The 26239-nt window shown below is 35.3% G+C and overlaps 1 long non-coding RNA gene across 1 annotated transcript in view; it reads right to left on the bottom strand.

Annotated features, from left to right (window-relative positions):
* Window positions 1–26019, bottom strand: part of LOC141570409 (uncharacterized) — a 92116-nt gene extending 66097 nt beyond the window's left edge. Inside the window, exon 1 of the long non-coding RNA XR_012494414.1 lies at window positions 25942–26019. This is a non-coding gene — a long non-coding RNA (uncharacterized LOC141570409). The remainder of the gene's footprint in view (window positions 1–25941) is intronic.
* Between the last annotated feature and the right edge of the window lie 220 nt (window positions 26020–26239).

Here is a 26239-nt window from a genome sequence, read left to right as displayed (position 1 = left end):
TTTTAATAGTGCATTAGCTATCTCTTACAGGTAGAAGGGTAAAACTCAATAGAAGGTATTTGCGTGAGATTGATTTTGATCTAATCATACCTTATTTAATTCCTTGACACACCACTGTAGTTATTGTGTTCTTTCTAAATCTTTATTCAGAGTTCAGGCCAGAAAAAAAGGGGAGGAACAGGACTTAACAGGTTTGAATGACATATTTTAATACAAGATCATGCTAAGATTGTGATCTTTGCTTAAAATAATAAAAATAAAATACAACAAAAATGAATTTTCTTCAGTCTCAAGATAAATGTAGATTCGAAGGGGAGCAAAATTTAAGTGACTCAGTCTGTCAAAACATGTAGAAACTTATGTGTTCTTTCCCAGAGTGCCTGCTTTGAGTTCTGGGAACCAAAGTTGAAAAGTTGGGTATGCTCATAGATGCACTAGGGTCTTTTCTTTTGCATGGGTTATGAACAAACAGAAGTTCATAAAATCAAACACAGATGTCAGTTTCCTCAGGGACTGAGGAAAAGATCATACCCTACAATAAACACAACTGCAAACATTGGAACTGCAGCACATTTTTAAAAATTATTTCCAAATTTGTTAATAATGATCCATTTGTGAATATCTTGATTTTTTTTAGTTACCTGAACTATCCACTTACTGTTTATTTTAAAACAACCTTGATGTTTTCTTAGATATAGCACATTTTTGTGTTTGTATGTGTTACATATATAGTTGTATATGTGTCACATATATTTATAAACATTTAAGTCACAAAAGATAGATAAGAAAAATCATCGTGAAACATAGTATCAATTGTTGTATGTCAAAATTGTACATGTAAAAGTTTTGTGTTTTAAAAAAAGTTTCAATAAATAAGTCATATTTCTTCCCATTATTAGTAATTTGCTTTTATTAGTTTCAGGGAGAACCTTGCAGAATTGAGGTTTTTTTTGTTTTGTTTTTTATTGCTTCAGACTATTAAATAATGACCGTAAAGTAGCCAGCATAGTGCCTAATATATTGCTCAGTAAATGACACTCATGATTACTGATAGCACGCTTGAGATTCTTGTACAAAAATATAAAAGTATAAAATTATAATCACACAAAAGAAAAAAGTCTGAGTATTTCAGAAATTAAAAGAATAATTATAAAGAAATAAACTTTCTATCCCCAAATGGCACACCAGTAAGAAAATATTTAAATTTAACATTTTTAGTTTCTTACTTGACACAAATTGCAGCTTAATCAGTGAGCAAATCACTATTTTCAGGACTTAGAATTGCTCTGCCCTTCCATGTGGTGGCAATATAGATGCAAACAAAAGACAATCAGAAAACAATAGAATTTAAGAACTAGAGATTTCCACTTCCCCTCATTTTGAAAATAACTGAGGACCAGAAAAGCAGACCTTTTGTTCCATAATCACAACAGCTAATAAATATCAGACTAGATTGTATTCTAATATACTGTTCTGTCCACTTTAGCAACTTGCCAAAATATGGGCCAAGGATCTCAGGGGATCCCTATCTCTGTCAGTGTTCATAAGATTAAACTAGTTTCCTAATAATCTTAAGACTTTTTTTTTTTGGGGGGGGGGGTTAATTCTATTGACATTTGCACTGTTGATAAAAAAGAAATGGTGGATAAAACTGCGGGCATCTTTGAGTGAATCAAGGCAGGTACCAAATTGTACTAGCAATCATTGTATTCATCATTGCCACTTTCACTATAAAAGAAAATTTTAAAAGCCAGTTTTATTAAATTTCAAGTCTTGATTACACAAATATTCTACGTGACAAAATGGAAAGCACATCGTAAGCCTTTCTGCGTATTGAAGGATAATGGTTATATCCAGACAAAGCACTATGTTTACGTTCCACTGGAATAGCCACTTGTTTTCACGGAACACATTTTTTTTTACTTGAAAAAATAAACTTTGTTTATTCAGATTTGCTTATTTGCAGACACTGTCTTGGAAATGACAAAAATTACTCTGTCACTTCAGGAAAACTATCTGGACAGTATTATTTTGCCGCAGGTAAAACTTAATCTTTCAAGCAAAACTTAGAATTTTGGAAAATTTGTAAATCTCATCATGACAGCTTCCCAAGAAGTGCAGACTTTTCTGATGAATTCCTGGTAACATTAATGAAAGTGCTTTATTGATACTGTATAACAAATTTGTCAACATTTGGTAGATATGCATAACTTATAAACCAATATTTTCCAAACCATCAATAATGATGTTACAAAATCATGCATAGGTAAAAGATAAATTTCAATTATAAGATAGTCCAATGGATTTTAATGTAATAAGTATAAAACAACTTGGCACGGCTTCAGATTATACTTTGCAAATAATCTTTAAAAAATTATTTTCACTTGAGTTTTGGTGTAGTAGTTCTGGTGTAATTATTTGAAAATACTATTAAAATACCCCCCTTTTCTAATTATATATACATGAGACTAGATTTTCTTTATATTATTTAACCAAAACAACATATAACAATAGATTGAATGCAGACCCAGTTATATTAACAATAGATTGAATGCAGAAGCAGTTATGATTTTTATTAAACCACACATTAAAGATATTTACAAACAGGTAAAATAATGTCATTCTCATTAAATATTTGTGTGTTTTATAAAATGTAAGTATTTTTTATAAAAAACATATTGTTACTTTATATTTATATAATATACACTATATTTATATAAAGTAATGGTGTTATTTTTCAAATGAATTAATAGACAGTTTTAAATTTCTGAGTTTTAATTTCTAATATGGTATATGCTGATATATATTATTCATAAAAACAAAAGGTCTTTTTGGTCCTCAATAATTTTTAAGACTGTAAAAGGTTCCTGAGTCCTAAAAGTTTGAGAACCACTGCACTACACTGTCCAATAAATACGGTTTTAAATTGAATACGAACAGCTGGAAATGGCTGCATGGAATTGGTAGAAAAGAACCCAGAATCCTTGTTTTGGGCTACAAAAACAGAAAATTAGAAAATTTGGTGTTCAAGCCACAATTTTACCCCAAAATGCAACTGTGGAATATTCCATATTTCCTCAGGAGAGTTCAATGTCCTTATAGTGTTAAGTGCAGTACCTACATGGAGATTAATATTCATGAATGTAACTGAATCTAATGAAAAATCATTCTAATGACTATTTTTACAAATTCTGATATAAGATAGAGGGCCATTGGTTATTGTTTTAGGAAACAAATGCCATAAAAGAAGTCTTAAGGTGAGAGGAAAATAAAGTAAACAACTACATAGGTTGCATGATTTCAAGGGAACAGAATAAATTCCACCTATAAATAAAACTTTATTTTTAACCTCATAATTAGTGCCTGGATTCATTTTTATAATTGGAAACATGGCCTTTTATGCTACAATGAAAATGTCAAAATACAAATACTCTGAGGAGAGGTAGCATATTCATACAAATTCACAATCAATTAAAAATGATTGCTATTATCTAGGATTTAAAGTGACATTATCAAATGGAAATAATAGGATAGTAGATCTCAGATGAAAGACTATAGAGATGCTGAGAGGAATGACACTAAGTGGAGAAACTCAAAGTTCAAAAGAAAACTTTAATTTATTTCATAATTTATATAAAGCCAGTCATGTTTTGGAATTCCCTAGAACAACAAAAACATTCTAATTGTGTATTTTCCAGCCCATATAAAATATTGTAACTCACGTAGAATAAAAATCTACTAAATAAAAATCAGAATTGTCCCACAACACAACATAAATCTAGCCTACTGGACGCCTGTATGGCAGCTAATTTTCCATCAAGTTACTGTGCTGTGTGTCCTTTATGCAGACTTCAACAAGATTTCCCTCTTGCAATGGAAGGAAAGAAGGCAGACTTTCAAGATGGCTCAGCATAATGGAAAGAGAACTAGAGTAGAGATAAGTAACTTGGGTTAAAACCAACCCTGACTATCGATCGTTAGCTCTGTGACTTTTGGCAAGTTTTTTAATGCTCTCTGGGTCTCAGTTTTCCCTTAAGGGAAAGGATCTAATGACCTTTTTTTGAAATATAAAATGCAATAGTTTCAAATTTAATTATTTAGATAGGAAATTAACATTTCTGTCACAGACATTATTTTTAGCATGTCTCATTGGAATTTTGTAGAACAATATTTCCTTCAAGGAAAATCAGAATACAGAATATTAAAAGCATTTTAATGAGACAAATTATGTAAGGAGAAAAATCTATATTTAAGAAACTCTTCTGTTTATCTCAATTTTTCATTAACCAGTTAAAAACATATACTATTTCACTATGCTTTCTCCAGCAATGCCCAAAGTGTTACTACCTGAATAATAAGAAAAATGCTTATAAAGAGTTTAAATGGGAATTTGTTTCTTTCAAAATCCATCTCTGGCCATTTCCTAGGGGAAATTTCAGAGTTCAAGATGTCAGAATCATGTATTTTCCAGCCCTTATAAAAATATTATACTGCACAGAATGAAAAATCTACTCTTTTCCTTTTTTTGTTACCCAAGAAATACTGACAATAAAATATTTGTGTGGTACAGTGTTTGTCATTTAAGTCCATTGGCAACTATGTTTAGTCATGTCCCACCTCCCCATCCCCCACACACTGTTGAACAGGATTCCAATCCTAGAATCACTTTAAAGTGAAAAGAGCAGTCTGTTTTTTAAAATAAGGGTTAGGACCAAATTGTTAACTCTCAGTGATGTTTAAAAAATGTTCCTCCCAAACTAATATATATATATATATATATATATATATATATATATATATATGTATATATATGATGTATATGATTGTAATATATGTCATTATTATATATAATTATATATTATAATATATATTTGTATATCTTGTATTATATATTATAAAGAATATTATATTAGTAGCTTTACCAATAACAAACACTGGTTTTAATTAGACCACCAAAATGACCAGTGACCCAAATTCTCTACCTGAGCTAAATGTATCAGTTACTATCTAATTCTCCGTCTTATTTTAGCTTCTCTTTTTTATTTCAAACTCTTTGACATCTGTTGATATTTGTATGAATTGCCCCTAAACTCTTAAAAGAAAACAAAACAAAACCTAACAAACAAAATGTAATTAAATACTAGAAAACAGGGGAATGGCTGTCAAATTATCCCATGATTAAAATAGATTTATTGGGAAAGACTTTCCCTCTTACTTGCCAAAGGCTGCATGACTGACAGAGTTATTGACTTGGAGCATGAAATGAAGAACAGTTGTCAATATGGAGCATTTTTTTAGACCAGTAAATCAACAAAGATTCCTATGTTGGTCTTCATACAGACTGGTTCATAGTAATAATACTTCAGACCATAAAATTTGCTCTGTGTGCTGTACTTTATATGGGACATTGCCTCTGTGCCAAAGATTCCATCATTTCACTTTAGGTTGTGAGCAAGGGGATGAGTTTAAGAAGACAAAGTCGGGAGCTGGGCTGGACACTGTGTTAATTCACATCCATAATAATTAAAATAATGGCCTCCAGTGTTAATTTGTTTCTTAATGTTCTTCTTTTTTTTTTTTTTCCTGGAGTTTCTAAATTATTTTTGAAATTCCAGGAAGAGCATTTGTAACAAATATAGAAGTCCTCTAAAATTTTGCTGTCCTTTAAAATACAAGTCAAGGATCAATTATCAAAACAATCTCATTCCGTTAATCAGTTTACAAAGGTGCAAATTGTTTGTCAGAATACAATGCCAGGGAGGCTGCTTTGTTTAATGACAATCCTAACAGCAAGAATCCCTGGGGCAGGAAGCAAGTAATCAAGAATCCATCTCTGAGACTTTGAGAATGCTGGCAACAGTCTATCATAATGCATGGTTACAGGGAGACCTTGTACAGAGAACAATACACTGAAATAGACCAGACTTATGAAACAATAAACTTAAATATAGCACTGGACCTGACACAGCTAAATGATTTTTGCCTTCTAGGATGGAATTTAACACTCTAGGCTAAATATTTCAAACAGATTTTTCTACCTTCCACTTTGTATGCATGAATACCACACCATAACCACATTTTGGTGTGTATCTTCAACAATGTGTGTGTCCAAGAAGGGTCATGTTGTCATTAAAACCCAACTTGCAAAGGAGCTGAGGCAAAGATTGGTCAATCAGATATTTGAGTGCTTCTAGCACATGCCCTGTATTAGAAGAGATAAAGGATACCAAAAAAAAAAAATGTTGTAACACATTCTATAGATACAGCAACAAGAAATTTGTATGCAAGTGAAATATCAAATGAAAAGAACCATATGATTTGAGAGAAAGGAAAAGAGTGAGCCTGAACTAAAGACTTGGGTTTGAACTAGCTTAAAAAGGCAGAGAAGCAGCTGCAGCAGCAGCAGCAGACATTGAGGAAAGGTACAGAGAACTGTGCATTGTGCAGAGAGACAGTGTGAGTCCACCACAAAGACTGAAAGCGAGGCTTCTTGAGGAGCAGTGGAGGGCAAACCCAGAAAGGCAGGTTGAGACCCAATTGTGCAGGATATAGAGCCTGCCTTCCAAACATGATTCCCATTTTTTCAGCACAGTATCTCATGACTTTGTGAGAATGCTGTGAGGGTTACATGATGAGCATCATTTTCCCCAACTGAGAGGTGGGGTCAGGAATGCTGAGAAGAGGTCAGGGTCACACAGAGAGTGACACAGGGAATGAGAGCGAGTCCTGTTTCCCAGTCCAGCCACATCTCGGCCAAGATATACTACAATCTCCCTGCCTCTTTCCCAGGTTCCAAAATACTGAAATGAAATGACCATGCTGGAATGAGCTAAAATGCTGGACCTGCCCCTTATTTTTTCCTTTCTCTGTGACGAGAAAGAAAAGAGGGGAGGACTATTGAACTTTAAACTTCCTGATAAACTATAATGTGGGAAAGTGCCATTTTTAGGTTTACATGAAGGAGCTACCTCTGAGAATGGCCTCTTGGCCTGTGAAAAACTAGAAACATCCCAGGAAGTTACTGAAATGTTGTAGTACTGTGAGAATTTGTATAAAAATAAACATTGGATTATTTCAGGCCTAGTCCCTTGAGAAAATGAGCCGGAATTATTCAGAACTACTAGTCTAATCTTGGTAGAACAGAGGAAATTAACAACTGAAGCCAGATTTTTTTTTTCCCCTTCTTAAAAAGAAAAAACTATTTGTGATATTATTTTGGAAAACGAAAAAAGAATCAAGTTAACCATGTTGTTCAAATGACCTGAAACTAAGATGGCTGAGTTTCCTGGTGAGAAAATGCAATGCAGACTAGTGCTATATGGAAGGTGTCAACTGGAAACCACAGAGGCAGGAGAGCTTGAACTCATGGATTCAAAGAGGCACATAATTCAGCTGTCTATTTATAAACTATTCTCTAGAGCTTGGTCATTTTTTTAAAGCTCCGCTCAAGTTATTTTTTCTCAGGAGAAATAAAGATTTAAAAGGCAAAAGAAGCATATACTACTACATGTCACTATGGGATCTGCCCCCAAGCTTGACTAAAGTGCTTTCTTTCCACTGAAAAATAATTTCCCATTGAATCTTTGGTTTGAAAGAAATCTGATTGAGAATTCCAGATCACTCCACAATTTAATTCATATTTGTAACAAGAATGACTAAACAATGGCTCAGAATCATTTATTTAAATGTTGAAGGCAATCTCTTCTTGGCAACACCACCTTATCTAGTTTCGTTCCATTTAGTCAGTACAGCAGATCTATGCTTGGTACCTTTTATGTGCCCAGCACTGTTCTTTCAGCTGTAAAAATGTAAACCACAAGCCTTCTGTTCAAAATATTTGGCCACTTCTACACACAAGCAGAGTTGTGAAATCCATATCTTCCTGATTTGCACTTTCTGGGGTCACGTAAACAATAGAGAAACATAACATGGAACAGAGAAGGAAGATAAAGTCAGTATTCCCTGTTATCCCTTACAGCTAACGATGGCCCCATAATTCCTACGCAAAAAAAATTAATACATAGAGGAGACTTTTAGGATGTCACAAGAGAAGATATAATTGTTGTTAAGACAATGATTCGCCAGGCTGTTTCACATTTATGTCTAATACCTCAGAAAAATGGGAAGAGAAAAGTGGCAATATGAGTGGCTTTTCCCTTGCCATTCTTGTATGTGTCCCTGGGAAGAATCCGTTCCCTTCAGGGACCATCTCTACCTGTGAGAGCTCAGAGTTGCAAGAACAGGAAGTACAAAGAACCCAGCAGATCATTGTGAGTGATTGTAAGTATGGCATCTGCTTCTTAACCTTGATAGAGATGAAATTTCCAGACCCCTGAATTTCTCTATCAGACATAATGCCACATAGAAGACTGATCCACCAAGCGCATAGCATCACATACTTCCAGCATAGTGCCTCTGAGCAGGTGATTCAGCTCTGCCTTCACCAGGCCATTCTAACACTCTATCCACCTGGGAGCTTCTAGATGTTGTAGTATTTTATGCATCACACAGATTCCATGGTCATAGTCTTACTCCTGAACCTCTTTAACTGTGAGGTGGGTTCACTGGTGGAATTCTATGTACTATGGGGTTTCATACCTGGGGATAAGGCACTCTGAAATTCCCTAGGTGGGGGTCACCTGGAGGGCAATAAGTAAAAACTTATATTCAGAATGGTCATCTATTTCTGTGAGAACCAACCACTAGGCCTTCCAGAATGGAAGAGATCCACTGTAGTCAACTTTCCAGTGGTTGGTTATACTCTTCAAGGAATAGAGATATATTAGAAATACATCCATGGTGATAGCTAGAGTAGCCTTGGCAAGTGAAAATTACTCTGTTGGGCACATATGAAGCCTTCATCTCTGCTGCCAGGTCCTTTTGAGTCATGTGCTCATCATACTAGTTCTATGGTGGCTGATGACAGAGGTAGACTAATGTCTACCAACTAAGCCATTCTCACCTAGTTTGTAATTCCATGATTCTTCCACAAATAAAGCTTTCTGGTTAAGTATTCACAAGTCATAAAAAGGTGTTTTCACTTGATGCCTACTCCCTTGCATCCATCCACAACTTCTACCTCAGGCATTCCTGTCTCCAATCTTTCAGGGCCTTAAAAAGTCATTCAGGCCATTTCAATGACTCATGACACTGACTATATATTCTCACCTCAGAACACTTCTTCCACACAGAGTAGGTAACAATGTGCACTGCTAGAAAGTCTGACATTAGAAAAATTGCCTCTTATCACTGTCTGAGTATAACTGGTAATGCAACCACATCCATTCTTAGTTTGACACAAATAATAAACCAATGTATTTGATTATTTGGTGAGGACTCTATTAATTATTTGGCCCATCCATGAACCAAGATTCAGCTTTTTTCTCCTCTTTCAGCAGTCATAAAAGACTGCTTATAGCCATAGACATGAGCCGAGGAAGAGTGTTTGTGCAACCACTACGATTGACATAGAAGGGAAAGATTCTAAAATCCCTGCTCACATAGTTTTCTTGTGCTTTCTAGTCTGCTCAGGATCAATGCAAACTTATCATTTGTTACGATGGATCACTGCTGGTTCCACCCAACTTAAATGCCTTGGATCATCCAACAGAACCCAATTGAAATGGGTGCCTACCAGGACCCAGTAACATGTCAGGAGATATTTCCCTACCATAGATGGCATGGCCTTGCTCTAAAACTATACGCCCTTCAGTATGATTCTCCCATTGGGCTTACCATAAGTTGCACACCGCATCTTTTCCCACCACTGACACCACCAGCACCACAGGGCCTGCTAGATAGTGTACCCTAAGTGGACATTTGCTTCATTATAACCTAAATCTCCTGCAAAGACCTTTCCTTTTCCAGTCCCCACACAAGCTAACAGTCTTTTGTATCATTTAGCATATCAGCTAGAACAATATTTCTATGTATGTAATGTATTGCCTTCAGAACACAAAGAGGCTTACCAAGTGTTATGCCTTCTTTGTGGTAGTAGCAATTTGTCTCTTATTTTTAGATGAAATATCCCAGCATCCCCTTGACCACTGGACCTCTAAAAAAAACCCATAGAAATATGAGGTCTCTAAATCTTCAATAGGTTTATCTTCTACCCTCTGGGGTACATGTGTCTAAGTTCTCCAGCATGTTAATCACCTTTTTTTCATTCTTCCTCCTCAGCATGAGATCATCAATCAATGTGATACTCTATGAGATATCTGGATGGTCCACATATATCTTCTGGCTATATTATGGCAGAGTGGGGGAGTTAACATATACCTGGAACAAAAATTTCAGATCGTCTTTATATTATATTATATATATATATATATATATATATATATATATATATATATATATGTATGTGTGTATACATATATACATATATATACATATATATACACGTATGTATAATATAAAATGTAAATATATATAAAAATTATACACACGTGTAAGTGCTAATGGTAATTTTGCGAACTTAATTGTCTGACCCCTTTTCATGTGTTTGTGTGTGTGTGTGAGATATATAAAATAGCTCACATGATGTCTGTATATTTTGACCTAGGGAAGCCATCTTCTATTAACCATCACACTTCCCTGTGGACAGCCTCCTTGGCTGTTCCTCTGACCTTGCCAACGCTTAAAAAATTGTGACCCACCACCCACTGGCTTTTAGTGGTTAAGCACCGCCACCTCAGCTACATTGCTTCAGAGTCCCATCATTCTCATGAGCCCTACCATTCTCATGAAGATCCTAGCTCAGTGACTGCCACTCCTGTCATCAGCCCTGGTCTGCAGAGAAGAGCCACCACTAACCTTCTCAGAGATGCTGATTCTCCTCTCATTAGTGAGTTTCTGATGGCCTTGGTGAATAAGGTGTTTCCTGGGTCCATGCCACTATATAAACTGGTGGGTCATTTAACCTCACATAATATATGCATTCCAGCATGCCCAATTTCCTGAACCTTTTAATCCCTTCCTGCATATCTGCCACAGCAATCCAGGCATTTTACCTTACTCCGTGCAGGACATCACTGTCTCCAGGCTTCAAAGAGACACTCTAGCAATGGGTTTTCCACTTTCCCTGGGATCCTTGGCAGGGTGGTAAATCTCATGGGAAAATGCAATGCTTATGTCCTGGCCCCCTTGATCAAGCACCCTCAAAACCCAATCTCATGGCTCCTATCAGTACTACTAGCTCATCCTTGCAGCTCCCTCAGTATGACTGCTGTAAATATGCCCCTTACCTTGATTCCCAAAGCATCTTTATTTGTTCTAAATGGCATTAAGATGAAGCCATAACTCATATGCTTGTAATAAAGAACATTGCCATTCATTTATGCCACAAAGTACTTAATTTTAATTTAAAAAAAATCTCTGTTCAGATACTTTTAGAGCAGGCGGTTGAAATCCTTATGGTTATCCTTAGGTTCTGATTTGTCCTAATCCTGGATTCCCTCACAGTCTCAAATGGCTGCCCCTGGCAATTGGTCCTGGCTGTTTCTTTGTTTATGTCTAGTGGGAGAAAGAAAAGAAAAAAATGTTTTTCTTTCCCACACACAGAGATATAATCCCTGCTCTCTGGTCTGATTGGAGCCATTTAGCCACATACCCACCATTGGCACTGGGCCATGAGAATCATTGGGGGGTGCTGTGGCCTGATTGGCTCTAACTTGATTAATTCATTAGCCCTAATCATAGTAGGCAGGGATTTGTCTTTTTGAATATTGCTTTTTTTTTTATGATCTTTTGTTCGTTTGTTTTATTCTTGTTTCACAGTTATATTCCCAGTGCACAGAATAGTGCCTAGACATACTGGCACTCAGTAAATATTTGTTGAATGAATGAGTGAATGAATGAATGAATGAATGAATGAATGAATGAATGAAGATGCCTCTCTGAAGCTGGAGATAGCGTGGATTTCTGAATAGAGTTGAGGAACTTGTTAGGAAAGAGTAATGGACACAGAGTAGCCAACCAATATCACATGCCTTTCTATTTTGAAGGAGACTTTGAGTAGGTAATTCTCAAGCTGTGGGCTGACACATATCTATCTCAACAGAAGAATAACACCATTTCAACTATGAGTAGAACTAACCAAACACGTTTTCTTTATTCCTGTAAGTTAGTTCTGCCTCAGTTTGGAAATAGTTTTTTCAGTATTAGTAAAAGTTAAAGCAGTTTTCTCTATTTTAAATAACTACTAGTACTTTACAATGCTCTTAAGGAGATGTTGTACTTTTAAAACCGTCATACACTCATATGTCTGATATTCAAAATAATCACTCTCAAGCAATATAATATCTAAAGTGAGAATTCAATATCTTCTGCCATTAACAACATCATTAATAACAAATGTCTGTTTAATTACTCTTGCTAAGATTAAAAAGGCCATTATTCTTGTAACTTGAGAAATTCATTAGCTGGAAAAGGCTGTTTAATGCCAAATGTACTCCTTAAAGATGCAGTCCCTGATATTTGAAGGTATTTCTGACATTCATGCATTTGCATTACTTTAAAAAAGCACTATCCAACTGTGCTGAAGATCATGCTGTGACAATAAGCAAGCACTGTAACATTTCAAAATCAGAAGTGAAGCTACAAGACGTTTTACAATACCATACAGAGTCTGTTCTTTCGAGTACTTAAACACTACACACTTGAGCCCATGATTCATCATTCACCTCTCACTAATTCTGTGCTCAAAGGAGTCTTGTACCAACACAGTGCATCCTAAGGTACAGTTAATATTCATAAGCACCTCCTCCAAAGGGATTCAGAGCCATAAGTTAAGATCTCTGTGAGTCAATTTTTAAAGTCTGATACTTCAAGGAATTTAGACCCATTAAATGAAAATTACAAGATGGGATTTAGAACAACATCTTTCTTAATCTATTGTTTCAGCTCAATATATTTTTAGCACAGAAAACTGCTTAACATTTAGTAAAAATTAGATCAGTGACAGTATACTCACAGAAAGCAATTCAAATTGCTTCAGTGGTAATGGTTATACACTATGCGTTGTATCATCCTTTCACTTTTTTGCCACTGTGAACAGTAAAGCAGAGTCATTAAACAAGCCGTAATTAAGCATATCTCCTTACTTCTAGAATCCATCTACTTCCTGAATTTGATACGTATATCATACCCTTTTGTTTTGGGCTCTTGGATACAAGATTTCAATACCAGAAGGACAGGAAAAACTGCACAGTTCAAACCAACCAACGTAAATTACTTTTGGGGGCAAGTTGCTGCTCAGAAAGAGGAAAAAGTGTCTTTCTGTAAGAAAATACTGTCTCTTCTCTCCTTCTTTCATCAGATAAATATAAATTGAGTATCTCCTTAGTGTCAGAAACTAGGCTCCCATCTATCTGGAGTTGAATAAGACATGTGTCTGCCATCAAGGAGCTCTCACAACCTGGATGACACTGCTAAACCTGTTGACCAGTGGATGCAATCCTGTTGTAGGTGCTGTGCTAGACATTTGTGCAGGATACAGTTGGACACAAAGAGGGAGTGAGACGCTCTGCAGAGTAATAAAAGACATAGAAGAATTAAACTTGATGGATATTAGAGCATAAAGAGTTTTGTTCATTTTTTCGTGCTTGTCTTTCATCTGAGAGAGCAGAATGCGTGAAGGGAGAGTCTGTACCAGCCTCAAAGTTTATCCAGTTCGCAGTATTGCAGTTTGCTTCCTGTTCCTCCTTTGCCCTGGAGCACAGTTAGTCTTATTTTGTTTGTTTGTTTCCATCTGTATGGAGAGGCACTGACCCAATAAGCTCATGGTTTCAACACCATTTGCCACATTGCTTCTTGGGATGCTTACCTTTGAGAAAGACAAGGTCTTCTCATTCTTTTCTAGTCAATCTTTATTAATCATTACTCGCTCTTCTGGTGCTCAAAGTATCAACTTACAATGTTCTTAGCAAAAAGCAATAAGCTCCTTTTTCTTAATTTCTCGGCTTGAAAACACAGTGCCTACATGGTTTCAAACACCTGGGGTGATTAGATTCATCAATGGTGTTGTAACAATTTGTAATAATAGTCAAGTGAAAGTAACATATACTTGATTACGCAGAAAATAAGAATAATTCACTGTAAGGAAGAAAATCTCTTTTAAAGTTAGCCATCCATAGAATAGACTGCTTTCTAACTTGCTAAATTCCCTGATATTAGAGGTAGGAAAGTCAATGTTCACTGACATTAATTAGGGAAATTGATAAATATCTCTATTTTAGAAAGGTTATTCGGATTACATGACCTGCTATCTCTAGAAAATATATAGATTTATATCTCTATAAAATATGGCTTAAACAAAAGGAATTTCTATAGCAGTGATCTGTTCCATCTTTAAAACTTTCAAGGCAGTAAAAATATCTGTTCTCCCAAGTATAAAATGAAGGTTTTGAGAACATTAGTCTCAGCATGTTTTCTTGCTTGGTAGTTTTTACGAACTTAATGCCTATGAGTTTTAATGAATATAAATGATATAAAAACAAGACACTAAGTGGCACCCTTATCTGTATCAACCCGCACGGTGTTTTTACTTGATAAAACAAATTGCTCTTTGACCCTGGTTGGAGAGTAACGCCTAAATTTAGCTGTGCTACCTATCCCTAAAAGAAGGCAAATAAATAACGATAGAGCTTTATCTGGGAAGACTCTTTAGCTGTTAGAGTTCTGGTGGGGAATCAGAACAGGATTCTATGGCCATGGAATCCTGAGGCTTTTAAAGATTGCTGACAATTACGGTGAGTTTCAGGTCTGGGACACCATCTTCATGGGAGAAGTCTGGTATCTGAGTGTGTCCATGGCTTGGCTTGCGTCTGTTTGAAGACCTATGCCAGGCATTCCCTTGGATTGGCCTTTGTTCTATTTAGGTTTTTATTTTTTGAGGTCTAGTGAAGGAAATCATATGTAAATTTTCGCACAATCAAAAGTTCAGAAAACTCATTCAAATAATGCAAATAAAACATGTTTTCTGGAGAGCCTTCCCTTATCCTGCTTGAACATCCTTAGCCCCCTGACATTGCTCCATAGAAGACAAAAGGCTCTTCTTGCCAAATTCATTTGAACTCATTGTCAGAAATAGAATATTAGCCTGCATGACTGGGGGTTTCACTTATAGCATGTTTTTTCTCATACACATATATAAACACGTGCACACAGATATTTGAAACTGGAGTTTACATGTCCATGGGAACTAACTAGACATTTATAGTACAGACAAAAATGAAAGAAGAGGGTTTTTGTTTGTTTGTTTGTTTGTTTGTTTTTTCCCTCTGTAAAAGAATCACTTTTATTCTGTGAAACTCTACTGGGAAAATTTAAAAGGTAAGAGTGTAACTCCTTAAGGGGAAAAAAGCTTCAGTTTTTGGTATGAACATTAAAATTCACCCAAAATTGGTTGAAATTCTAGCCTATGAGAAGAAAATATGAGAGAGAGAACACAAGTGTGTATGCATATGCATATATATTGTAGATATAGATAAATATGTAATGTTTCAAGTTATTTAACAATTGTGTAGTTTTTAATCTAAAAAATCCTTGGGTATAAAACACATCAAAATATTTTACATGGAAATTAATTTTCAGTGAAAATGAGCAAGCTTTCATTTTATGAAATAAATAACTTCACAAATAGTGTAAGTAATTTCACATTTGATAAAGCATGTTGAATTTGATTCTTTGATTTGAGGTTTAGTAGACATTGGAAGAAAATTCTGACTCAGGGTCACAGCTTTGTATTCAAGACAAAGTAATAGGAAAAGAATAGATTGGAACATGTGATTCCTCTTATAGTCCTAACAGAAACCCTTTTAAGCTAGCTTCATGAAAAGAAAGCGAAACTTAGTATAAGAATAAAGGAACTCAAAAACAGGGACGCAGCTGTGCTTCAGGAAGAAACATGCTGACCAAGAAACCAAGGACTAAAGGGTCACATGTAATTTGGGAAGTCTTCGCTCCTAATCTTTCATTGCCACATCTCTTTTTTACTCATATGTGTATTCCTGCCAAGGTCCTTGTCCAGTCAAACTCTCTCTGCTCCCAAGTCATTTGAAATAAAGATTATATAGAAAAATTATATAGAACATACATATATGTATAAGTCCATATTCTCAGTTAAACACTCTGATTGCCTAGCTTGGGTAAGATATTGAACTTTGGACCAATCAACTGTGGCAAGGTGGATAGAAGCACATTGTAGGAAAAGGGTTGCCTCTACTGTGACTAGGTAGAATTGCAGTCTTCAGAAAAAATGGCAGGCAAAAGTTCAAACACTGTTCTTGTTTACCAGGCAGATTTCAAAGACTATGAGAATGAGAAGTACAGGTAGGGAGCAATCACAATACATAATGAGGAAGTTATGTGACCAGTTTTTTTTTGTTTTGTTTTGTTTGTTTTCCGTGTTTTTCTTTTTTTTTTAAATTTATTGGGGTGACAATTGTTAGTAAAATTACATAGATTTCAGGTGTACAATTCTGTATTACATCATCTATAAATCCCATTGTGTGTTCATCACCCAGAGTCAGTTCTCCTTCCATCACCATATATTTGATCCCCCTTACCCTCATCTCCCACCCCCCACCCCCCGCCCCCCTTACCCTCTGGTAACCACTAAACTATTGTCTGTGTCTATGAGTTTCTGTTTCTCATTTGTCTTGTTCTTTTGTTGTTTTTGGTTTATATACCACATATCAGTGAAATCACATGGTTCTCTGCTTTTTCTGTCTGACTTATTTCACTCAGCATTACACTCTCAAGATCTGACTTATTTCACTCAGCATTACACTCTCAAGATCCATCCATGTTGATGTGACCAGTTTTTTAGCTCCAGTCTAAGCAAAAAGTCAGAAAGTTGTGCTGGACCAGAGTATTGGGAGCTAAACTATGGTGGGGAGAATTCAGTGGTTTTACAGCTTTTTTGTGTCACCTACGTAAATAAATGATGAAAGGTATAGTACACATTTTAAAGTATATTGTGATGTTAGAATATCACCAGTGAAAGTTCTCACAGGAAGCTTCAGGGTCACGTACATTATCTTCCATAACTTTCCTTAGTCAACGCCCTGCTCCTTATACTTGCAGGCTCAAATTATTAACCTTTTTCAGGGCCTGTAAGCAAATCCATTTCTCCAAGGGAGATCCATGTTAACACCCCCAGTGAATTAGTCACACTAGTGTTATATAAACTCCAATGCAATATAACATCACACAGATATAGATTGATATACAGTATAATATCAACCCCAACGCAATACACCTTCTCACATGCCACGCTACTCATGTGAATGTGATAGGAACATTCTTTCTTGAGAGTAAGAAACATAGGAAAAACTTCTTAAAACTATTAAAAAAAATAAATGACAATGCTTTTCAAATTTCAAAGAAACGTTTACTTTCCTGAAATCTTAAATAAACAATAGTCTACAGGATATAAATATACACTTTGAGGTTTATCAACTGTAGAGGTATGTATGTCTTTCTACTTAATTAACTATTTGGGGTTTTTTTCTATTGAGTAAATTTCTCAATTTTTTTCCTAAAATTCCATGTTTTCTCCTTTTAACTTACTAATGATCTGTTCCTAATCTGACATTAACTATACTTCCAAACTTTTCTCCTTTGTCAAGTGGAAAATCTAAAAGGCATTGATTTTTTACTCAAAAATCATGAATTCAAGAACTTATTGCTACAGATGAGTTATATAACTTTGACCATGTCAGTCAAAGTTATATAAAGCGCACTTTCCTTGTCTGCAAAATATGCCCACAGAGAAATTTTTAGTATTAAATGAGATAATGTATCTAAATAAACCATATTTTAAATCCTGAAGTTGCCCAGATATATACATCATAAGAAAGATGGCAAGTATCCTAAGTTTGACATATAAAAATCTAAATTTGAGTTCTGCTTCCATTATTTACTAGCTATGAAGCCTCCGACAAGTCTCTTAACCTGTAAAACATCTCAAAAGTATGGGTAAGTATTACCTCCGAAACAGCAGTGAGAAACAAATGAAAAATATACATAAAAGTGTCTTGTAAAATACAAAACTCAATAAAAATAAACCACTATTTTTATAAGTCATTCTTCATAGAATACATGACTATTAATTTTGCATTGCCAGAGCTCAGGACATTGCCTAAAATATAATTACTATCCATTAATTAGGGTAAATTGAACTATAAAACACTTCTGAAATGGGCCTAGTTTTTTTTTCATATACAATTTTCTTTAGAACCTTTATTTTTTTAAATAACTGACTATAAAGAAAAAATAATTAATGAACTAACTAGGAGTTATGTCTATACACACAATGGAATTTGCTGGTATTTTTCCCACTGCATTGATTGGTACATTAACTAAATTTCAAAGTAGTCCTAAATTAATTCTTTTGAAAAGAAGACTTTCAGAATTCAAAAATAAAAAATGCTAACAGCATATGTAATGCAAATAACCTCTGTGTTAGAAATGATATTTTTGGAAATATCTTCCCATGCATATTTCCCTTTAGTAAACCAATTTATCTTCCTTCATATCATCCATTATTTTCCACTCATTTGACAAATATATGTATGCATGTTGAATTTGTATGTATGTGTGCCAGTAGAATGCTACCATGTTTCCCCGAAAATAAGACCTAGCCAGACAATCAGCTCTAATGCATCTTTTGGAGCAAAAATTAATATAATATCTGGTCTTATTTTACTATAATATAAGACCAGGTATAATATAATATAATATAATATAATATAATATAATATAATATAATATAATATAATATACCTAGTCTTATATTAATTTTTGCTCCAAAAGACACATTAGAGCTGATTGTCCGGCTAGGTCTTATTCTCAGGGAAACAGGGTATTACTGAAGATATAGCATTCAATAATAAAAAAATCTCTACTTATATAGTTTGCATTCTCATAGGAAATGATTGATAATAGAAATAGATATACAAGCAAAACATAATATTCAAATAGGTGGTACTGTGAAGAAATAACAGAAAAAGATAAAAGAAAGAAAGAGTTTAACATGTTGTGGTGAGAGTTCCCATTTTACCTAAAGTGGAAAAGAAAGGTGTCTGTAACAACATGATGTTTGAGCAGAGACCTAATTAAAAATGAGGGAGCAAGCAATGCTGATATCTCTTACCTGTGAATTTTCCCACACAGAGAACAGTTAGTAAAAGTTCCTGAGATGAAGCCCCTTCATATTTTTAAGGAACAATAAGGAAGTTTATATGCCTGCAGCAGAATGAGCAAGAGGAAAACTAGTAGGAGATAAGGTCAGAGAGATACTGAGGGATGAATTCTCATGGGCTTGATGGGATTGTAAGGATTGGGGGGTTGCATTTTGAGTCAGACAAAATTGAAAAAGGGGGTAAAACTGAAAATGAGTACATGACTATGATTATTAATTTTATGTGTCAACTTGACTGGATCACAGAGTGCCCAGTTATTTGGTTAAACATTAATTCTAAATGTGTCTGAGAGGGTATTTCTGAATGAAATTAGCATTTGAATCTGCTAAACCTAGTAAAGCAGATTGCCCTCCCCAATGTGGGTGAGTATCACTCAACCTATTGAGGGCCTGAACAGAACAAAAAGGCAAAGACTTGGAGAATTCGTTCTCTCAACCTGACTACTGAGTTGGGACTGGTCTTCTTCTACCCTCAAACTTGGCCTTACAGCATCAGCTCTCCAGCTCTCAGACCTTCGGACTTGGACTGGAAGTTATACCATCAATTCCCCTGGTTCTCAGGCCTTTGGACTAGGACTAGAACTACATCACCAGCTTCCCTGGGTCTCTAGCTTGCAGCTGGTATGTGCTGGGACTTCTCAGCCTCCATACTCATGTTTGACAATTATTTATAATAAATCTCTTTCCTAGAGATAGATAGATGTTGATGTAGATGTATATCTATAGATATATAGAATATATAGATACATAGACTAGATATATAGATACAGAGAGAGAGATAGACAGAGAGAGAGAGAGAGAGAGAGAGAGAGAGAGAGAGAGAGACTGACTGTTGGTTCTTTTTCTCTGGAGAACCCCAACTAATACCATGACTTACAGTAAATTCTTTCCATATATGCAGAGAAAGTAGACAGCCCTCCCATGGCAGCCCTAGTGGAGTAAGAATCAAGATGAGAACTAGAGGGAGAGCAAAGGGCCCAAACAAGGAGGGGTCTATAGAAACTCTAAATATCTATGAGGAAATTTGGGAACATATAGCAAGGGGCCTCTTTCTCCAAAGCCTGAGAGAAGTTGCGAGATTCTAGGAGTAGTCCTGGGGAAGGAGAGACGTGGAGGAGGGAAGTAGTATAGCATTGGTACAGGGAGGTGGCTGAGACATAAGCCTGAGACAGTTCTCCTAGTTTGCATGGGCTGTGTGGAGGGCCTTATGCGTGCCTCAGCAAGGTGGTATGGAGGTTCTGAGGAGACTGGTGAAACAGTAAAGGCCTGACACCAAGATCAAGGCATTTTAGTGTGCTTGTATGCAAACAGCTGGGACCATGGACTTCAGAAGCGTTTCCCTTCATGACAACCATAGAGGCCAGATGGACTAATCACACTGTCCTCACTGTCACCAATCTACACAGATGCTATCTGGGGGTGAAGAAAGAAATCCAAAGGACTAGCATTTTTCTCAAAGAGACTGTCTTAAATATGAAGAGGCTGGGAGAACATTGATCATTGAGATTTCTCCCCACCACTATTCCCTGCACCCCACTCAGTGATGGGCGAGATCATGAGAAAGATTAGTTACTGACAGACTGCACATTTCAGTTGTGACTTATAAATTGTGACCCTGCTACATACCCACATTTTAGAAATCCAGTTTCATACATCATTTATCAAAGATCCATGTCATATATTAAAATAAGTTTTCACACTTTGTATGAACAGTTATGTAACCAACAATGTCTTGTTTAAAAAGTAACGATGCTTAATATTAGCTTGACTTTATAGTAAACTCTAATTCAATTGTTTGAAAGTGTGATAGGGCAACATTTTTAAAATGCCTAACATCCTCCCCTCTCCCCAACTTACTGAATGGATCTACTACTAAAAGCATGAGTTTATTAGTCCTGGAAGTAAGTTTTTAAGCATTAAACCAACGGACTGAACTACTTTTAAGATTTACTCTCTATGCTCAACTGAAAGCAAAACACTGGATCTGAGGCTAATTAAGGAACATTTTCATTTCCTCCCTCCATTTAAGCCCAAGTCAGATATTATTTTTAACGCAATATTTATTCGGATAAAATCAGAAAACCAGCCTAAACAAAGTCCTTCTCATGCTACTATTGTGAAACTTCCATTGGTACTTTTGTGTGCATTTTTCTTTCCTTCTTCCTAACAATCCTTATAACTTTATTATGGCAATACATTCATATCTTTACATTTAATCTGAAACTTCGATAACAAGCAGGAGATGGAATAAATGAATAGCAGACACACTTGACAAAATTAAAATGCTCTCCTGACAGTGCCCATATGAACTATTACAATGACAGAATAGCATTTTAATTCTGTCCAGTTCTTCTTTCTCCTTTTCACTCTTCATTTCTCCTTCTCCAGCTTGCTGTGGAAACTTTGATAAAAGATCCAGACTTTAAGTGCCCAACATCCTCACAAAAATGTTGGAGGATGTTTTAGAATCATGGATTTTGAATGACAGAGATGAACTTCACTACAGCACTGCTGCAGTGGGGAATTTATCATTTTGTTAATTAAGAAGGGTTTTCCAATAGTCACTCTAGAAATTGCCTCTGGAATATCATTAATTAACCATCCCGCTTCCACCACAGGAGGAAGGGGGAGGGCCAAGCAAAACTGACAAAAGGAGGAACTATTAAAATACACACACATACAAATTTGAAAAGCACCAGACAAATTTGGAAAGGAAGAGAATTATTTAAAGCTGGTATTATAGGATCAAGAGAGTTAGCAAAAAGTCCAATTCATAGCATCAAAGCTATCTTAGTTCACAGGCCTCGTGCTAGTCTCTAAATAAAGTCAATAGTTTGGAAACTTTTTATCTGAACTAAATAATTTACATGTTGTTTGGAATTTGGGGGCTTTTTTTTTTTTTCCACGATGACTGTTTCCTTTCTAGGGAAGAAGAAAACAAGTCTTTTATTTTCTTCTTCAGTTTTCTTATTTGTTGAGTATCCAGGTAACAAACTACTTAAAATCAGCCAAACAAAACTTGATAATTGGCCCCTATCCCCATCTGAGCCACAGAAGAATGTAACCATGGCAACCTGTCATTTAGAGCAGACCATCGCGTGTACCTTTCAGAATTTAAGTATGTGAGAATCTATCCATTCCTAAGTAGAATTATCGTGCCGGGAGCATTTTGTTCTTTATTGTAAAGGAAGTATGAAGCCAAGCTTCTAAATAGTTCTCAACAAGGTGTTCAGGTGAAAAACAGGTTTAGCAGCTGTGAAAGATGCAGATAACATACTCTAACCTACAGTGTCTGCTTTCTGTTAAGGAATAAACAAGAAGTGGACGGTATGAAAGGACAATAATTAAAACCACGATGACAGTAGCAGGGTAGCTTTCTAAAATCTTAGTTTCCACAGCAAGCAGCATTCATGGTTAGAAAGCAGACTGACGCAGAAACAGGCCATCCGCAGTTTAAAGGAGTTTGATGTTTACAACCTTCACGTTTAGCACATGCCAATAAGTACCATTCACTTCGTGTTTTTCGTGGTTGTCCTTGGACAATCAAAACGTAAAACAGTGCTTTATCTCTCTGGATATCATAATACATGAGAACACATTTTTTTATTTCTTAATTTCTAGTGACAGGGCTTAAACTGGCTAGGGATGATCTCATAGACTCTTAATTATCAATTGTCAAAAATCTGTAAAAGAGTTTGAAAAGTGGTCCTTTATTAAAGAGACCAACCAAATCTCTTTTCTTTCACCATTAACACACCCTCAGTCATGATTAAAATCTGTGACCAGTTTTAATTCTATCAATGAAACTAATAACCAACTTCTCCATTTGCATTAGAATAATTTAAGAGAGTAAGAACATAAAAAGAGAATCTAGTGAGTGAAGTATCAGTCGTGAGGCTGGCAGGAATGAAGTATGTTTTGTTAGAGTTGGGTATATTCTATCTGTAGTCTTTACATCAAGGGGTTATAATAGGCATGATAATAAAAATGAAGAGTGGATTTTGTCCTTTATATTTAACATGCTATCTGCCAATTTGTATTTCTAAATCACTACTATGAGAGGATCATTATGAATGAGGCTAACACTTTTATCTATGTATTAGGTTGGTGCAAAAGTAATTGTGGCTTAAATGGTTAAAAATAATTGCAAACACCGCAATTACTTTTGCACCAACCTAATATACTACCGAATCATCTGTGATAATTCTCCAATTTTTATTCAAGTACCTTTTGCAAAGTGTGGTGGGGCATGCAAAGGAGTGGTAATTGATTTTCCATGAAGCTAATGTAACTCCAGGTCTCCTTCCCTCCACGATCCTGCAAGAACCTGGCAGAGCCCCTGGAAATTTTTAAATTCATAATTATTAATATTTTCCTTTAAAATTCTTTTGCAAGCGTATGAACTTTAGACTCCACAAAACATAGATGTGCCTCCCTGCCATCCTCCACTGAAGCTTAATGAAAGTATCTTAAGACTTGTGCATTTTTCTGTGTGGAACTACTGAAAGAGGAGCGGTGAGGAACTGACACAGTGCTAGAGGTTTGGAGACTTCCAGGGAAAGACAAAATATAGCCTGGGCAATATAGTGATGAAACCCGTAATAATTTAAAGAGGTCTCCATTTTATTGTTGGGACACCTATATTTAAAATTACTTTAATATATGAATGTTCTTAGCATTAAGTTAAAGAAACCATTTCGGAAATTCTCTTTTGCTAGCAAATGTCTGAAGTCTAAAGTAAAAGAGCATAAATGAAATAATGTACGATTCGTGTAATACATAGGCAATTATAATCCTAGTAACTACCACTTGTTGACTATTTTATGTTGAGCAGTATGCAAAAACACTTCATGTACATTAAATCCTCAAAACAAACCTGTGAGGTAGATACTATTATTATGTTCATTTTACAGAGGATCCTAGGGACTAGTGAGATTAACTTTCCTAAAGTTATACCACTTATAACCATTTAAAATCTCATTAGAAAAAAAAAAAAAAAGAATTATTAAGCCACTACTTCGTCACGATAAATACAGGCACTCTTACACAATCTTGATTTGGGATTATAAATTAGTAATACCTCCCCTGAAAGTAACTTTTTTAACTATAAATTTTTTATACCAATAATTCAATAATTCCATTTCTAGGAGATTCACCTAAATAAATTATCTGAAATTGGACAAAAATGTATATCTAAAAATGCTCTTTTCAGTATCATTGCTAATAAGAAATAAAAAATATCTAAAGATGTATAAATATAGTGGAATGGGAGGCAAATTTATGTTAGAATGATATACAAACATTAAAAGTTTTGTTTAAAGTTTCACCTAACATTATAATGTAAAAAGCATTATTATATTATTATATAATATAAACACATAAAACTGCATTTAAAGAAAGACAGGAAGAAATATGCCAACTTGTAAGAGCTATTTGAGATTATGGCCATCAAGGTGGTAAGGCTCTATATGCAGTTAAAGGTATGAGACTGAAACTGGGTGATAAGATATAGCTAAAGCTCCAAAGGAGAATTTGAAATCTACTTTAAGTTTATATTATGTTTATAATAAAAATATTTTTTAAATGAAGGATCATTGAAAACTGAAGATGTTGAAGAAGGATTTCAAGAGGCAGTGACACTGAACTTGGATCTTGAAATATCAACGTCATTTCTATGAAGAAAAAAAAAGGCAATTCAGGGCCACGACCAGAAGGAGTAAAATCTTGGAGTAGAGAAAATGCAGGCTACATCTGTGAGGAAATGTCTTAATATGATGGAATGCAGGATTCCCTTTGGAAAGATAGAAAAAAGTTTTTTAGCTATTATTGTGAAACCAGACTATTGTGCGATTCCGTTTTGAGGAGGTTGAATAGCATCTAGTAATAAATTGTTGATCAGTATAGGCTGTTGAGCTAAGGACTGGCGTGTAAAATTGGCCGTGTAGGAACACGAATGGATTGGCAGTATGTGGCTAAGAGCTCTGGAAGCTGAAAGCAGGGGCAGGGCACTCTGCTATAATCTTCAAAGCACGCGATGGTTAGTTTTGAAACTAATTTATTCATAGTGTTAATGGCAAGAAATGTACAGATCTCAGAGAAAGCTTAGAGGGAAGAATAAACAGGATTTGATGAAAATGAATGTATGAGATAAAATTGATGGGAGGATATAGACGTTTCAGAGGCTCAGTTCTAGTCCTTTTAATGTTTTTTGTTTTGGGGTTTTTGTGGGGTTTTTTTAGAAGAAAGGCATAGTTTATTTGAAAAGAAAATTATCTAAAATTTAGTATGTTTAGTTTGAAGAGATAGACAGTCCATCAAGGGAGCAAGTCCCAAAAACAGTTGAAATACAGACCTCTGAAGCTGGGGTAAATGAAACAAAAGTTTCTCTTAGGACTCAAATAAAGCTATGAGCCAGAGGAGAAGAAAAACATAATCAACTCTGCCTTGTTCCTTGTTCCATCCGAGGGTGTTAGCAGTTACTCATTTTAAGTGTCACTTTGCACACAGACTTAAACCAACCTTTTGGAACCTAACCAAATTATAAATAGAAGAAGTTCTGTAAAAAGGAGAGCCATCAACATGGAAGCGAAAGTCAAAACCATGAGTCATAGTTGATTCAGGGAAAGCATACAAAAAAGAAAAGAGAAATGCCCAGGAATTAAACTCTGGGAATGTTCACAGATAAGAAAAAGAAAAAGAAAAAAGAAAGAAAGAAGAATTGCAAAACACAGTACCTTTAACCCTTTGAATCTCTGAGATATGCAGCCAAATTTGCTCTTCAGGTCGGATGTGAACAACACACAGTGAAATCCTGGAAAGGAGAAAACAGAGGAAAACAGCACCAACTGAAAAAACCTATTAAATCAGAATTCAGAGTATATTCTTATTGAAAAACAAGAAGAAAACTCTCAAAATCAACCAGTATGATTGTATGGTTTACAAGAAACCTATCACTGAAACAAAAATTCTCTTGAGAAAATTAGAAGCAGATATATTTTCATTTCAACCTCAATGATCAAGACATTAAGACTA

Source organism: Rhinolophus sinicus, linkage group LG03 (assembly GCF_036562045.2).
Source record: "Rhinolophus sinicus isolate RSC01 linkage group LG03, ASM3656204v1, whole genome shotgun sequence".
Taxonomy (NCBI): Eukaryota; Metazoa; Chordata; class Mammalia; order Chiroptera; family Rhinolophidae; genus Rhinolophus; species Rhinolophus sinicus.
Note: the sequence above shows the minus strand (reverse complement) of the source record. Positions and strands in the feature narration are given on the sequence as shown.